General features: G+C 42.9%; 1 pseudogene; it reads right to left on the reverse strand.

Moving 5' to 3' along the window:
- Positions 1 to 3,397: 3,397 nt before the first annotated feature.
- LOC103734958 lies at positions 3,398 to 11,381 on the reverse strand (annotated as a pseudogene).
- Between the last annotated feature and the right edge of the window lie 780 nt (positions 11,382 to 12,161).

Here is a 12,161-nt window from a genome sequence, read left to right on the forward strand (position 1 = left end):
TTTTTTTTAAGTATTGTTAAGCCACTTGTAAAGCATGCAACTTAGGGGGCTGGAGAGAGGGCTCAGCAGTTAAGGGCACTGGCTGCTCTTGTTGCAGAGGACCCGAGTTTGATTCCATCACCCACATGGAAGCTTACAACTGTCCTTAACTCCTGTTCCCAGGGGTCTTATGTCCTCTTCTGACATCTGTGGGCATTGCACAATGTGGGTGTACTTATATACATGCAGACAATACACTCATACACATAAAATTTTAAATTTTAAAAAATATAAATAATAATAAAATACTTGAAAAAGAATACAAATGTGGGCTAGAGAGATGGCTCAGCAGTTAAGAACACTGGTTGTTCTTGCAGAAGACCTGGGTTCGAATCCCAGCACCCACATGGCAGCTAATGACTGTTCGTGACTCCAGTCCCAGGGGATCCGACAGCCTCTTCTGTCCTCTGCAGGCACTGCACGACACTGGCGCACTTATCTACATGCAGGCAATACATGCATATATATAAAATAATAATAAATAATAAAAATATTTTTTTAAAAAAGAATACAAATGCAAGTGAATTGTACAATTAGTGTTTCACTGTGACATGTCCACACTACTCACGTTTCTGACACTAAATGTGTAGGGTTTTCTAACCAACAGTCAGTTCTCCAAGTCTCCAGACACCACTGGTGGTCACTACAGTTTTGCTGTTAACTACCTGAGTTGGTATCAAACTCCACAGGTTCAAAGTCTTGGTCCTACAGACTGCCTTCTCTTCAGGTGCCATTGCAAGTTCCAGGTTGCCCCTGTGATTGATCAGCTGACTGCCAACTGGACATTTCCCCAACCCCTCTTTAAATGAGATGATTTGCTGTAACAGCTCACGCAACAGACAAACAGGTTATTTGCATTCACTGGTACATTATAAACCATATAACCTGGGGACAGACGATAGAAGGAAAGACAGGGCAAGGCGAAGAGTGAGGCATGGTGCTTCCACACTATCTCCTGGCATGCTACCTTCCCAGCACCTGTATGTGCGCTCCCTGTCCTGGAAGCCCTCCAGATTCTGTTGTTTAGAGTTTTTAAAGGAGGTTCTGTTACATGGACATAACATTAAAACATTGGTCTTGGTGACGGAACTCAACCTCCAGCCCCTCCCCCACCTCAGAACAGATGGGGTGAAGCTGAAGTTTTTGAACCTCTAATCCCTCCTTGGTCTTTCTGGAGACCAGCCTTTCTGAAGCTGTCCAGAGGCCCTGGCCACAGATCATCTATTAGTATGCAAAAGACAACAGAGAGTCCAAGAATGGCAGGAACTAGGGGTAAAGATCAAATAATTAGTATCCTATTGTTGGGTCGACAGTCTGTCAGTCAGGATATTGTTGGGTTCAGATTCTCAGTCAATTAAAGAATTAAAAAGTCAGGAAAAATCCCAGACCAGCAGAGAGCAAGAAGCAAACAAACTGATAATCACATCCATGCACAAAGAATCACATGCATATACACACACTCATACAGAAAGATAAAAAGCTCTTCACAAGTGGAGAGAGAGGGAATTCAGAAACCCAAAATCCAACTCCACTGTTCTCTGGGGAAGGCCTGGGTTTTAAAGGTTTTACTAGTTTCCCCTCCCCTAACTTTGGATTTGTTAACTTAGATGAAGAAGAGCCAGTTAGGGCTGAAGAGATGGCTCAGTGGTTAAGAGCACTGACTGCTCTTGCAGAGGACCCGGATTCAGACCACAGCACCCACATGGCAGCTAACAACCATTTGTAACTCCAGTTGTGAGGATTCAATGTCCTCTTCTTACATACACACGGCAAAATACTCATACACATAAAGTGAAAATAATAGATTTTTTGTTTTAAAATGAAGAGAAGGCTGATAGGTAACATCTCTAAGCTGAGCTGTCCAAGGCTACATGATGCTAAGTAGGTCAGTTGAAGGGGCTCTGTTTGTGTTTTAAAAAACAGGGCCTCCCTGCCAGAGACCAAAAAGAAGACAGAAGCAAGCCCTCTTTATTATTCCTCAGTGACCCTGTTTGCTTATCCAGAATTTAGTCTCCTACACTATGAGCCACAATTATACTCCGATTCCATTTCAGAAAAAGGCAAAACTATATGGACAGAAATTGCATCAGTGGCTGCCAGAAATTGGGGTGGGGGAAGGGTTGACTGCCAAGAGAAAAGGGAATTACCTTGGCTCTATGGAATATTCTATATTGGGGTGGTAGTTACTTAACTCCTCATTGTGGTTTGAATGTGAAATGTCCCCCTCGGGCTCATGTGCCTGAATACTTGAGCCTCAGTTGGTGGTGCTGTTTTGGAACCTTTAGGAAGTACAGCCTCAGTGGAGGAAGTGGGTAGATAGATACATGCCTTGAGGTTTGGCAGCCTGGGCCCATTTCCTACCTGCACTCTAATTCCTGACTGTGCAGGCAATGGTGCCAGCTGCTTCCTGCTCCTGCTGCCATGCTTCCCCCAACATGATGGACCAAACCCCTTCATAAACACTGAGCTAGAATAAACGCTTCCAGCAAGTTGTTTTCTCTCAGGTATTTGGGCATAGTAACAGAACAGTAATTAATACATACTTCTATCAAAACGCAACCAGTTGTATTTATTTATGATTTTTTAATATAAAAAGTGTTTTAAATTATTTATACTTTATATGTGAGTATTTTGCCTACATATAAGTGTACCACATGCATGCAGTGCCCACTGAGGCCAAAAGAGGACGTTGGATACCTGGATACCCTGGAACTGGAGTTATGGATGGTTGTTAGCCATTATATGAGTGCTGAGAACCTAACCTGGGTCTTCTGCAAGAGCATCCAGTGCTCTTAACCACTGAACTATTTCTCCAGCCCTTATTTTTTATTTTTGAGACAGGGTCTTGCTATGTAACACAGGCTAGGCTGGAACTTAAGATTTTCCTGTATCCACCTCCTAAGTGCTAGGATTACAAGTGTCACCACCATGCCTAGTTCAATTCCCTTCTTTAAGAGTATGGTGATACATACCTGTAATCCCAGCAGTCAGAAGGCTGCGGCAGGAAGATTGCTAATTCAACAGGGCTGCATTGTGTATAAGGTATACCTTAATCAGTCGATGCCTTCAAATAAAAGCTATCTCCTTCATCTATTACAAAGGATATGATAAACTTGTTAGACTGATACGAAGGAAAGAAATAAAAAATCCATCAGTGGATACCGAGTATAATTTCCACACAAACCTCCTTCAGTACCTCAGGTAGAGCACGATTTAGAAGTGCATCTCTTACATCTTTGGTCCAAAGTTCCCCCTAGCATCCCTGTTTTGGACTGGGGGCTTCTCTTTGGAGCTTTTCTGCCCTGTACACCCTGCTGCTTTAGAAGCACCTCGATTCCTCCTTACTGTCCTTTTGCTGCTATGGAGACTGGGCTGCATTACTTACTTCCTTTGGCTTCTCGTCAACATCTACACTGGCCTCATCCTCTTTCCCTTCTTTTCTCAGCTGATCCTCTGCTTTCTGTTCTTTGGCCACAAGTCGATAATTGATGCCCATGCCAATGAAAAGATAGATCCCTGCGATGATGAGGATGACGCCACAAACCAGTACGTGTACTTGTAGTCTCCATATATGTCATTGAGACGGCCTACAGATGCAAAAGACAAAGTTCTGTGGGTAACAGTGAACAAAGACCTTTCCCCAAAGTGGGAGGATCCACTCAAAGATGCCGAACCACCTCCAAGGATGACAGAGCAGTACCAAGACGCACTGCTAAATTATTTTGTTTATAATGCCTCTCTGGGGTTGGCTGGGCTTGCATATTCCATTTTAGTACTGAAAACAGTGAACTCTGGGAAATTTGAATGAGAAAAGACCAACGGATCACCTACAATCCTTCTCTCAAGACATAATGGAAAAAAATCCACTTAAAGGAGGTTTCCAAGGCTTGTCCAAGGCCATGGAGCTATGCCAGTCACCCAAGGCCATTTTCCATGAGCATGTTTCTCATGTTTATGTTTGCTCAATTTTTATTAATTAATTTATTTGTGAGGATGGGGGTACATGAGTGCAGTAAGTGTGGCGGTCAGAGAACGACTTTTGGGAGTTAGTTCTCTCCTTCTACCATGTAGGTACTGGGGACCAAACTCAGGTCTTTAGGCTTAGCAGCAAGTGCTTTTACCTGCTGAGCCATCTTACCAAGTCTCATCAGGTTTTATAGTCACTATCTGTGTGCTCTCTGGTAAGTTATTTCAATTTCAGAAGCCTCTATTTATAAAGTAGGCAGTGCTGGGCATGGTAGCATACACCTGGTAGTTCCAACACTCAGGAGATAGAGGCAGGCAGATCTCCTTGAGACTGAGGCCAGCCTGGTGTATTTAGAGAGTTCCAGATCAGCCAAGGTTACATAGTGAGACCCTGTCTCAAAAAAGCAACAAACAACAATAATAATGTAGGCAGTAACAGTGATGCCTGACAGACTTATGAAATAGAACGGGATATATAAAGCGATTAGGATACTTTCAGTACATTGATAGCTATAATCACTTTTAATAATACAGAGATCAGCCAGGCGTGGTGGCTCATGCATTTAAACCCAGTCCTAGAGAGGCAGAGGCAGGTGGATCTCTATGACACTGAGGCCAGCTTGGTCCACACAGTGAGTTCTAGGCAGGCTGGGACTAGGGATACAATAATTAATAATGATAATAATAATAATAATAATAAGTTCTGGAGAGATTGCTCAATGGTTAAGAGCATTGACTGCTGTTGCAGAGGACCCAGGTTCGATTCCCAGCACCCACATGGTGGCTAATAAGTCTGTAACTCAGTTCTAGGAGAATCTGACTCCTACTTCTGACCTCCTCGGGCATTGCATGACACAGGTGAACTTACATATATACAGGCAATACACTCATTCACATAAAATAAAAGAAACAAACAACAAAAGATTGTTTTATTTGTTGTTTTTATTAGTAGCACTTTGAAGATTGAAGTGACAGTTCTCCCAGAACTGGACTTACAGGCAGTTGTGAGCTGCCATGTGGTGCTGGGGACTGAACCCAGTCATCTGCAAGAACAGTCAGTGCTTTTAGCCCCTGAACCATCTCTCCAGTTCAGAGAAGATTTGTTTTTTGATTATTTATTCAAAAATAATTATTTTATTATCTTAATTATTTTTAATTACTATTGAATTATTGAACTATTTTTGAAAATACTGAAATGTAGTAGCTTTCAGTTCCCTCAGTTTGATAATTCAATTTAACTCCAATATGTAAGTGTTTGGGCAATCACTCTGTGCCAAGCACCGTGCCAGCATCAAGGGTACAGAAATAAAAGACCTGCTCCATCACTCTGCTTGCCATCACTTGTCCCAATCACGCCACCTGTTTCATGACAACAGCATCACAGATGTCGAGACAAACTGTACCTAAAAGTGGTGGCCCCCAAGAGAACAGGACAGCATTCCACAATAGTTACCACACTGGAGAACTTCTGGGGTCCAGCAAGTTCCATCAGTGTTTCAAACAGAACACAGAGGAGTCAACTAAAGGCAAACCCAAAGAATCCCGTGTAGATACGAATCCAACGTAGCTGGTGGATACGGGTGCCAGCAAATGGCACGCTCCATTTGCCACCACAGAAGCAGCAAGGAAGTACTGGATCCGAGGTCTGATCCACTTTGTGTTGGCTGTGAGCCCCATGGAAGGTCTGGCCACCATGTCAACAAAAGCCAGAATGGAAAAGAAGGAAGGCTGACTTCTCACTGGAATAATGCTGACTCCTGCCATAATTACTAAGGAAGACCAAAGGGGGTAGCCAGACCAAAGAGGGTAGCCAGTCCGCCTTTATCAAATTACTAGAGGGGTACAGAGCAAAAGCCCTGTGAGTGAACAGGGACAGGCGGAGGACTCTTAACTGCCTGGAGCTCTGTCAGTTTTTCCTCTTGTATTTCCACCATTACACCCTGCTGAATGCATCACCCTTGTTTACCCCAGGTTTTCCAGCCTTGGGTGGAACTCCTCAGACTTAACCTTAGCTGCCTCAGCTGGCTTGGGCGCTGTTGATCAAATCAGGGCTCCAGCTATGCAGCGGTTTAGTAGGAGGCCCCCAAGCGCTCAAAGCTTCCTTTCCAATCAAAGATAACAAAGAAGGCCTGAGAGGGGCCTTTGTAGAAAAACCTACTAATAATGGTCACAGCCTGATTTGGTTGGAGGCAAGCCCAAAACCTAGGAGAGGGGAAAAATGGTGTACATGTTGTAAATGTGAGAATGTATTTGCTATTAATCAACTAGACTGATCAAGAATAAAATCACCATTTGAAGGGAAACTATTTTAATTGGTAGATCATTAGGTGTACTGTTAGGAAATAAATAGACATAAGGTCCTGTATGGCAAATTCCAGATTTACAACATAACAGTAAAATAATTCTTTCACTGTAGCAATGTAGTTTCATAATATTCATTTTTCTGAGAAACAGGGAATTGAAAACAAAGATGAAAGAGAATAAATTTTACAGATGCTGAAAGATACAGAACAAGTGACAATATCTTTTGGTAGTTAAACCTTAATATTGTCAAAGAGTCCAATACTATCTCAGTAAATCCATCAATTTTCTATAAAATCATCAATGTAGTATATTTTTCAAGTGAGATAAAAATGACTATAAAATATAACTACAGTATAAATGTATTTGAACTGTTTGAAAAAGTGTGATGGTAGGGAAAAAAAAAAAAGAACGGCCGGGTGTGGTGGCACACACCTGTAGTCCCAGCACTCAGGAGGCAGAAGCAGGTGGATCTCTGTGAGTTCAAGGCCAGCCTGGTCTACATAGTGAGTTCCAGGACAGCTGGGGCTACAGGGAGACCCTGCTTCAAAAAGACCGAAAAAAAAAAAAGAAAGAAAGAAAAAGAAAAAATGTGACGGTGTGGTGAGATAACTCAGCCAGTAAAGGGACCCGCCACCATGTCTGAGGACCTGCATTCCATCAACCGGACCCACATGGTGGAAGGAGAGAGCCAATTTCTGCAGGCTCTGCTCTGGTTTCCACACATGTGTTTCGGTATGCACATTCTCCCTATACATGCAATAAACAAATAAAATCCAATATAAATGAATAATGAATCAATAAAGTGTAATTCAAAAAGAAGTATTTTAAAAAGTAAATAGTTGGTGGGAGCAACCCTAACAGGTACATAAATACACTGCACTGATATAGCAATCAGATAGTATGGCAAACAGAAAACAGATCAACAAAAGAGGGCAGAAAGTTCAGGAATAGAACTTACATTTAAATAAATGAATGAATAAATAAATGTAACAAATTAACTTTTGGTTTTTTTTTCTTTGAGACAAGGTCTTCCTGTAGCCCCAGCTGGTCTGGAACTTGTTATGTGGACCATTCTGGCCTGGATCTCAGAAATCTGCCTGACTCTGCTTCCCAAGTGCTGTGATTAAAGGTGTGAGCCACCACACCTGGCAATTTTTTAGATTTTTTTTTTTCTAATACAGTAAGAAATAATAATGCCTGTTATCCTGAAGGTGGGACTGTGACTCTCTCTAACAGCTCTAAAAGAGCAGTTTGGCTAACTGTATTAAGGAAACATGCCCCCTAGTAATTCCACTTCTAAAAACTTTTCCTAAAATCATTTTCCCAAATGTGTACATAAGAGTACTATCATATAAATTCTGTAAATCATAAGCAAAAAAACTATGAGCAAGGGGCTGGAGAGATGGCTCTTGCAGAGGACCTGGGTTCGATTCCCAGCACCCACATGTTGATTAACAACCATCCGTAACTCCAGTTTTAGGGGATCTGACGCCCTCTTCTGATCTCCGTAGGCATTGCATGACATGAAGGCAATACACTCATACACATATAATAAAATAATAAATGGAATTTAAAAAAAAACCATAAAAGTGAACAATCTAAATACCTGTCAATCAGAGAATGATGAATTATGACATCCATCTAATGGAAAAATAATATAGACCAAAAAGCCCCAATGAAATGGGGAACTGTGCACATGATGCTTAAGTTTAAAAAACTGGTAACAGACTAGAGCTAGAACTCAGTGGCTTGGCCCCACACCAAAAAACAAAACTGATTACAAACATACATGACCTCCTAGCTTTCTGTTCTAAAAGTTATATAGCATATAAAAGCATGCAGAGCTATGGGTGATGCATGCGATTTATACTCATTAGCATCCTAGGCAGGCACTGTACCACTGAGCTACATCCCGACCTACTGGTTTCATTTTTCTTAGTTTAGCTTTTTAAAAAATAGAGGGAGAGGGGTCTGGAAAGATGGCTCAGTGGTTAAGAACACTTGCTGCTCTTTAACAGCATCTGGGTGCTTTTTCTCTTCAATTTTAATTGAAGGCAATTTCTTCTCAGGTGGAAAGTGATGGATGGGAAGGGGGAGACCGACAAAGATGGAAGAAAGGAAAAGAAGGAGGGGGAGGGAGGGAGGAAAAAAAGGGGGGAGTAGGACATTCTTTCAGCAAATAATACAGTCAAGTAAATGCCAGAACTGACTTTTAAAAAAACTTGTTCTTTTGGGGCTGGAGAGATAACTCAGCAGTTAAGAGCACTGGCTGCTCTTGCAGAGGACCTGGGTTTGATTCCCAGCACCCATACAGCAACTAACAACCCTCCGTAACACCAGTTCTAGGGGATACAATGCCCTCTTCTGACTTGTGAGGGCATTGCACAGCACAGGTGCACTAGCACACATACAGGCAATACACTCATACACATAAAAATAAAAATAGGTGTGGTGGCTCACACCTGTAGTCCCAGCACTTGAGAGGCAGAAGCAGGCGGAGCTGTGTGAGTTCAAGACCAGCCTGGTCCACCTAGTGAGTTCCAGGCCAGCTGGGGCTACAGGGAGACCCTGTTTCAAAAAAGACCACTAAATTGATCAATCAATCAATCAATCAATCAATCAATCTAAATAAGCGGGACATGGTGGCACACGCCTTTAATCTCAGCACTTGGGAAGCAGAGGCAGGTGGATCTCTGTGAGTTCAAGATCAGCTTAGTCTTACATAGGGAGTTTCAGGCAATCTGGGGCTACAGGGAGACCCTGTCTATAAATTTAAATAAATAAATAAATAAATAAATAAATAAATAAATAAACTTGCTTTGTCTAGCACTTTTTTTTGTTGTTACTCTTTTTTGAGACAGGGTCTCCCAGTAGCCCCAGCTGGCCTGGAACAAACTTTGTACACCAGGCTGGCCTCAAACTCATAGAGATCTGCCTGGCTCTCCCTCCCAAGTGCTGGGATTAAAGGCATGCACCACCACACCTGGCTTTGTGTAGCACTCTTAAATTAACATATCTAAACTCTTACAAAATAACACTCAATGATGCCTTGGGAATGGAAAGGTCCAAGAGGTTTTCCATCATTTTTCTATTAGTCTTCTACAGCCCCAATGTACCTTCACCTGTGTCCTGCAGAAAATGCAAATCACCTAATTGAGCTTCTAGAGATAAAATCACAGTCTGGGAAGCTCAAAACAAAAAGTAAAATTAAATAAATAAAATTAAAAAAAAAAAAAATAACACTCATAGCTAGGTGCAATGGCACACTCCTTTAATCCTAGCACTCAGGAATCACAGGCAGGCAAATCTGTGAGACTGAGGCCAGCCTAGTCTACATAGTGAGTTCCAGGTCATCTGGGGCTACAGTGGCCCCTGTCTCAAAACAAACAAACAAACAAATAAACAAACAGCCAGGTGTGGTGGCACACACCTTTAATCCCAGCACTTGGGAGGCAGAGGTAGGTGGATCTTTGTGGGAGTTCGAGGCCAGCCTGGTCTACACAGTGAGTTCCAGGACAGCTGGGACTACAGGGAGACCCTGTCTCAAACAAACAAACAAACAAACAATGCTCAGGGGGCTTAGCCATTAAGCAGTTGGTTAAGAGCACATAAAATAAAAAAATAATAAAATTTTTTTTAAATCCAAAAAAAAAAATTTAAATCCAGGAATTTGTCTAATGAAGAAATGTTAATTCTCAAAAATTGACAGGTGCTACAAATACTCCACAAAAAAATTAATGCATAAAAATGATTCTGTAGCTATTCACCTCCAGTGACTCCAATATACAAGTAAAATTCCTGTACAGTGTTACAGAAAGAAGCTGTAATCAAACCACAGTCTGACAAGCAGCCACCAGCAATCTTGACTGGACGGCTGCTGTATTTATTCACCAGGACTCTGGTGACAGGTCTTCAAGAGAGAACAACCTGGTAAGACGCAGAAGCCCACCCCTAGTCCCTGCTGACAGAAATGGGCCATGCTGTGCAATGCCCATGGAGGCTAGAAGAAGGTGCAAAATCCCCTATAACTGGAGTTATGGAAGGTTAGGCCCCTTATGGGTTCTGGAGCTGAGCCCAAGTCCTCTGCAAGAGTAGCCAGTGCTCTTAATCAACCACAACAAAGCCCCACAACAAACAAAGCACACAGAAGACAGTGTAAGGACTATTGCTTTTGATGGATTCAAACCATCCCCCAGGCCAAAGAAAAAGTTGTACAAGGAAGTAAAACGAAAAACAATTCTAAGCTGCTGAGAAAGAGTTGACCTTTTTGTGCACCTCGCCCAAGCTGGAAATCACCCAAAAAATACCCCCTCCCGCTTCTGCTTTTCTTGGCTTAGGAGCCGCTTGTGGTTTATGGTTTTTGCCTTTATAAGCAGCCTGTAAGCTGAGCTCGGGGCTTCTCCTTTCCGAGTGAGGCAGGAGCCTGTCTGCGCAGACGCCAATAAAATCCTCTTGCTTGTTGCATCTCCTGGTCTGGGGACTGTGGGACTGAGTTACTGGGGTGCGGCTTCCCGTGAATGTTGGGTACCCCAGACCAGGGGTCCAACATTTGGGGGCTAGTCCTCAGATCAGTAGGAGGTAAGGACAGATGTCTTGTGGTTTGTCTTAGTCTTAAGGTCTGTCAGTCATTTCCTGTTCTGGGAACATTCCGTCTGAACATTTGTGCCTGTACAGGACCTGTAAGTCTGTATTCTGGGAACCAGCAGGGGTGGCAGACGTGCCCAGGGACTCCTGGTTCCAACACTCTGGCCTTAGTGACCAGAGTGATCTGGAGTGGGGAGGACAGCATAGCTTTCCTCACCCTGGGAGAAGAAGAGAGATTGGCTTGGCTACTCCCCTCCTGGTCTGTACTTGCAGTTTTTGAGTCAGAGAGCGGGCCGAGGTTTTTTGGTTATCTGTATCTGAGGAAGTCTGGGTTTGAGTCCCAGCACCTAGTTGAAAGTCCAGGTAACCAGCCCTGGCCCTAGGGTCCGAGTGTCTCGGCCCTAGGAAGGAAGCCTGCCATCAAATCTGACGCCTGAGGAGGAAAAAAATCGAGCTCGTTACTCTGAGGCAGTCTGAGTGGACGCCATTTGGGAGAATCACGAGAAGTCTCGGGGATCCTGAAAGTGAAATTGATGAGTGCAGTGCGCGTCTGAGTGAAAGAAGGACCGGTCCACACAAATGTGATTCAATGTGATGTGTGTGTACTTGATGGTTGTGTTAATGTCTTAAAAGGGGAAGGTTTGGTTTTGTATTTTTCTATACACTTTCTGTATACGCTTTCTGTCTTAAAAGCTTCTTCCCCTTTCCCCTCCATTTGTTCACTATATCTTCCACCCTTCTCTATTTTCTTTTCCGGCCACTGAAAAAGCCCCGTGATAGGTTCTCGTCCACAAGAAGGCAAAGATAGGTACTCGTCCACAAGCACACTCACTGGTCACTATTATTTGGAGTGGCTCTGTACTTTCAGTTTTTGAGTCAAGAAGCGCCCGCGGCGAGGATTCTTTATTTTGTGTTTGTCTGTGTTTGTGCGTGGGGATCCTGAAAGTTTCCCCTTTTCCCCTCCATTCGTTCTCTATTTTCTTTTCCAGCCACTGAAAAAGCCTCGCAGGCATGGATCGAGCAAATAAGAGCCATAGGGCACGTCTGAGCGAAAGAAGGACCGGTCCACACAAATGTGATTCAATGTGATGTGTGTGTACTTGATGGTTGTGTTAATGTCTTAAAAGGGGAAGGTTTGGTTTTGTATTTTTTTTCTCCTAAATGCTTTCTGTATACACTTTCTGTCTTAAAAGCTTCTTCCCCTTTCCCCTCCATTTGTTCACTATATCTTCCACCCTTCTCTATTTTCTTTTCCGGCCACTGAAAAA

This window comes from Nannospalax galili, unplaced genomic scaffold (genome assembly GCF_000622305.1).
Source record: "Nannospalax galili isolate Female #2095 unplaced genomic scaffold, S.galili_v1.0 scaffold475, whole genome shotgun sequence".
NCBI lineage: Eukaryota > Metazoa > Chordata > Mammalia > Rodentia > Spalacidae > Nannospalax > Nannospalax galili.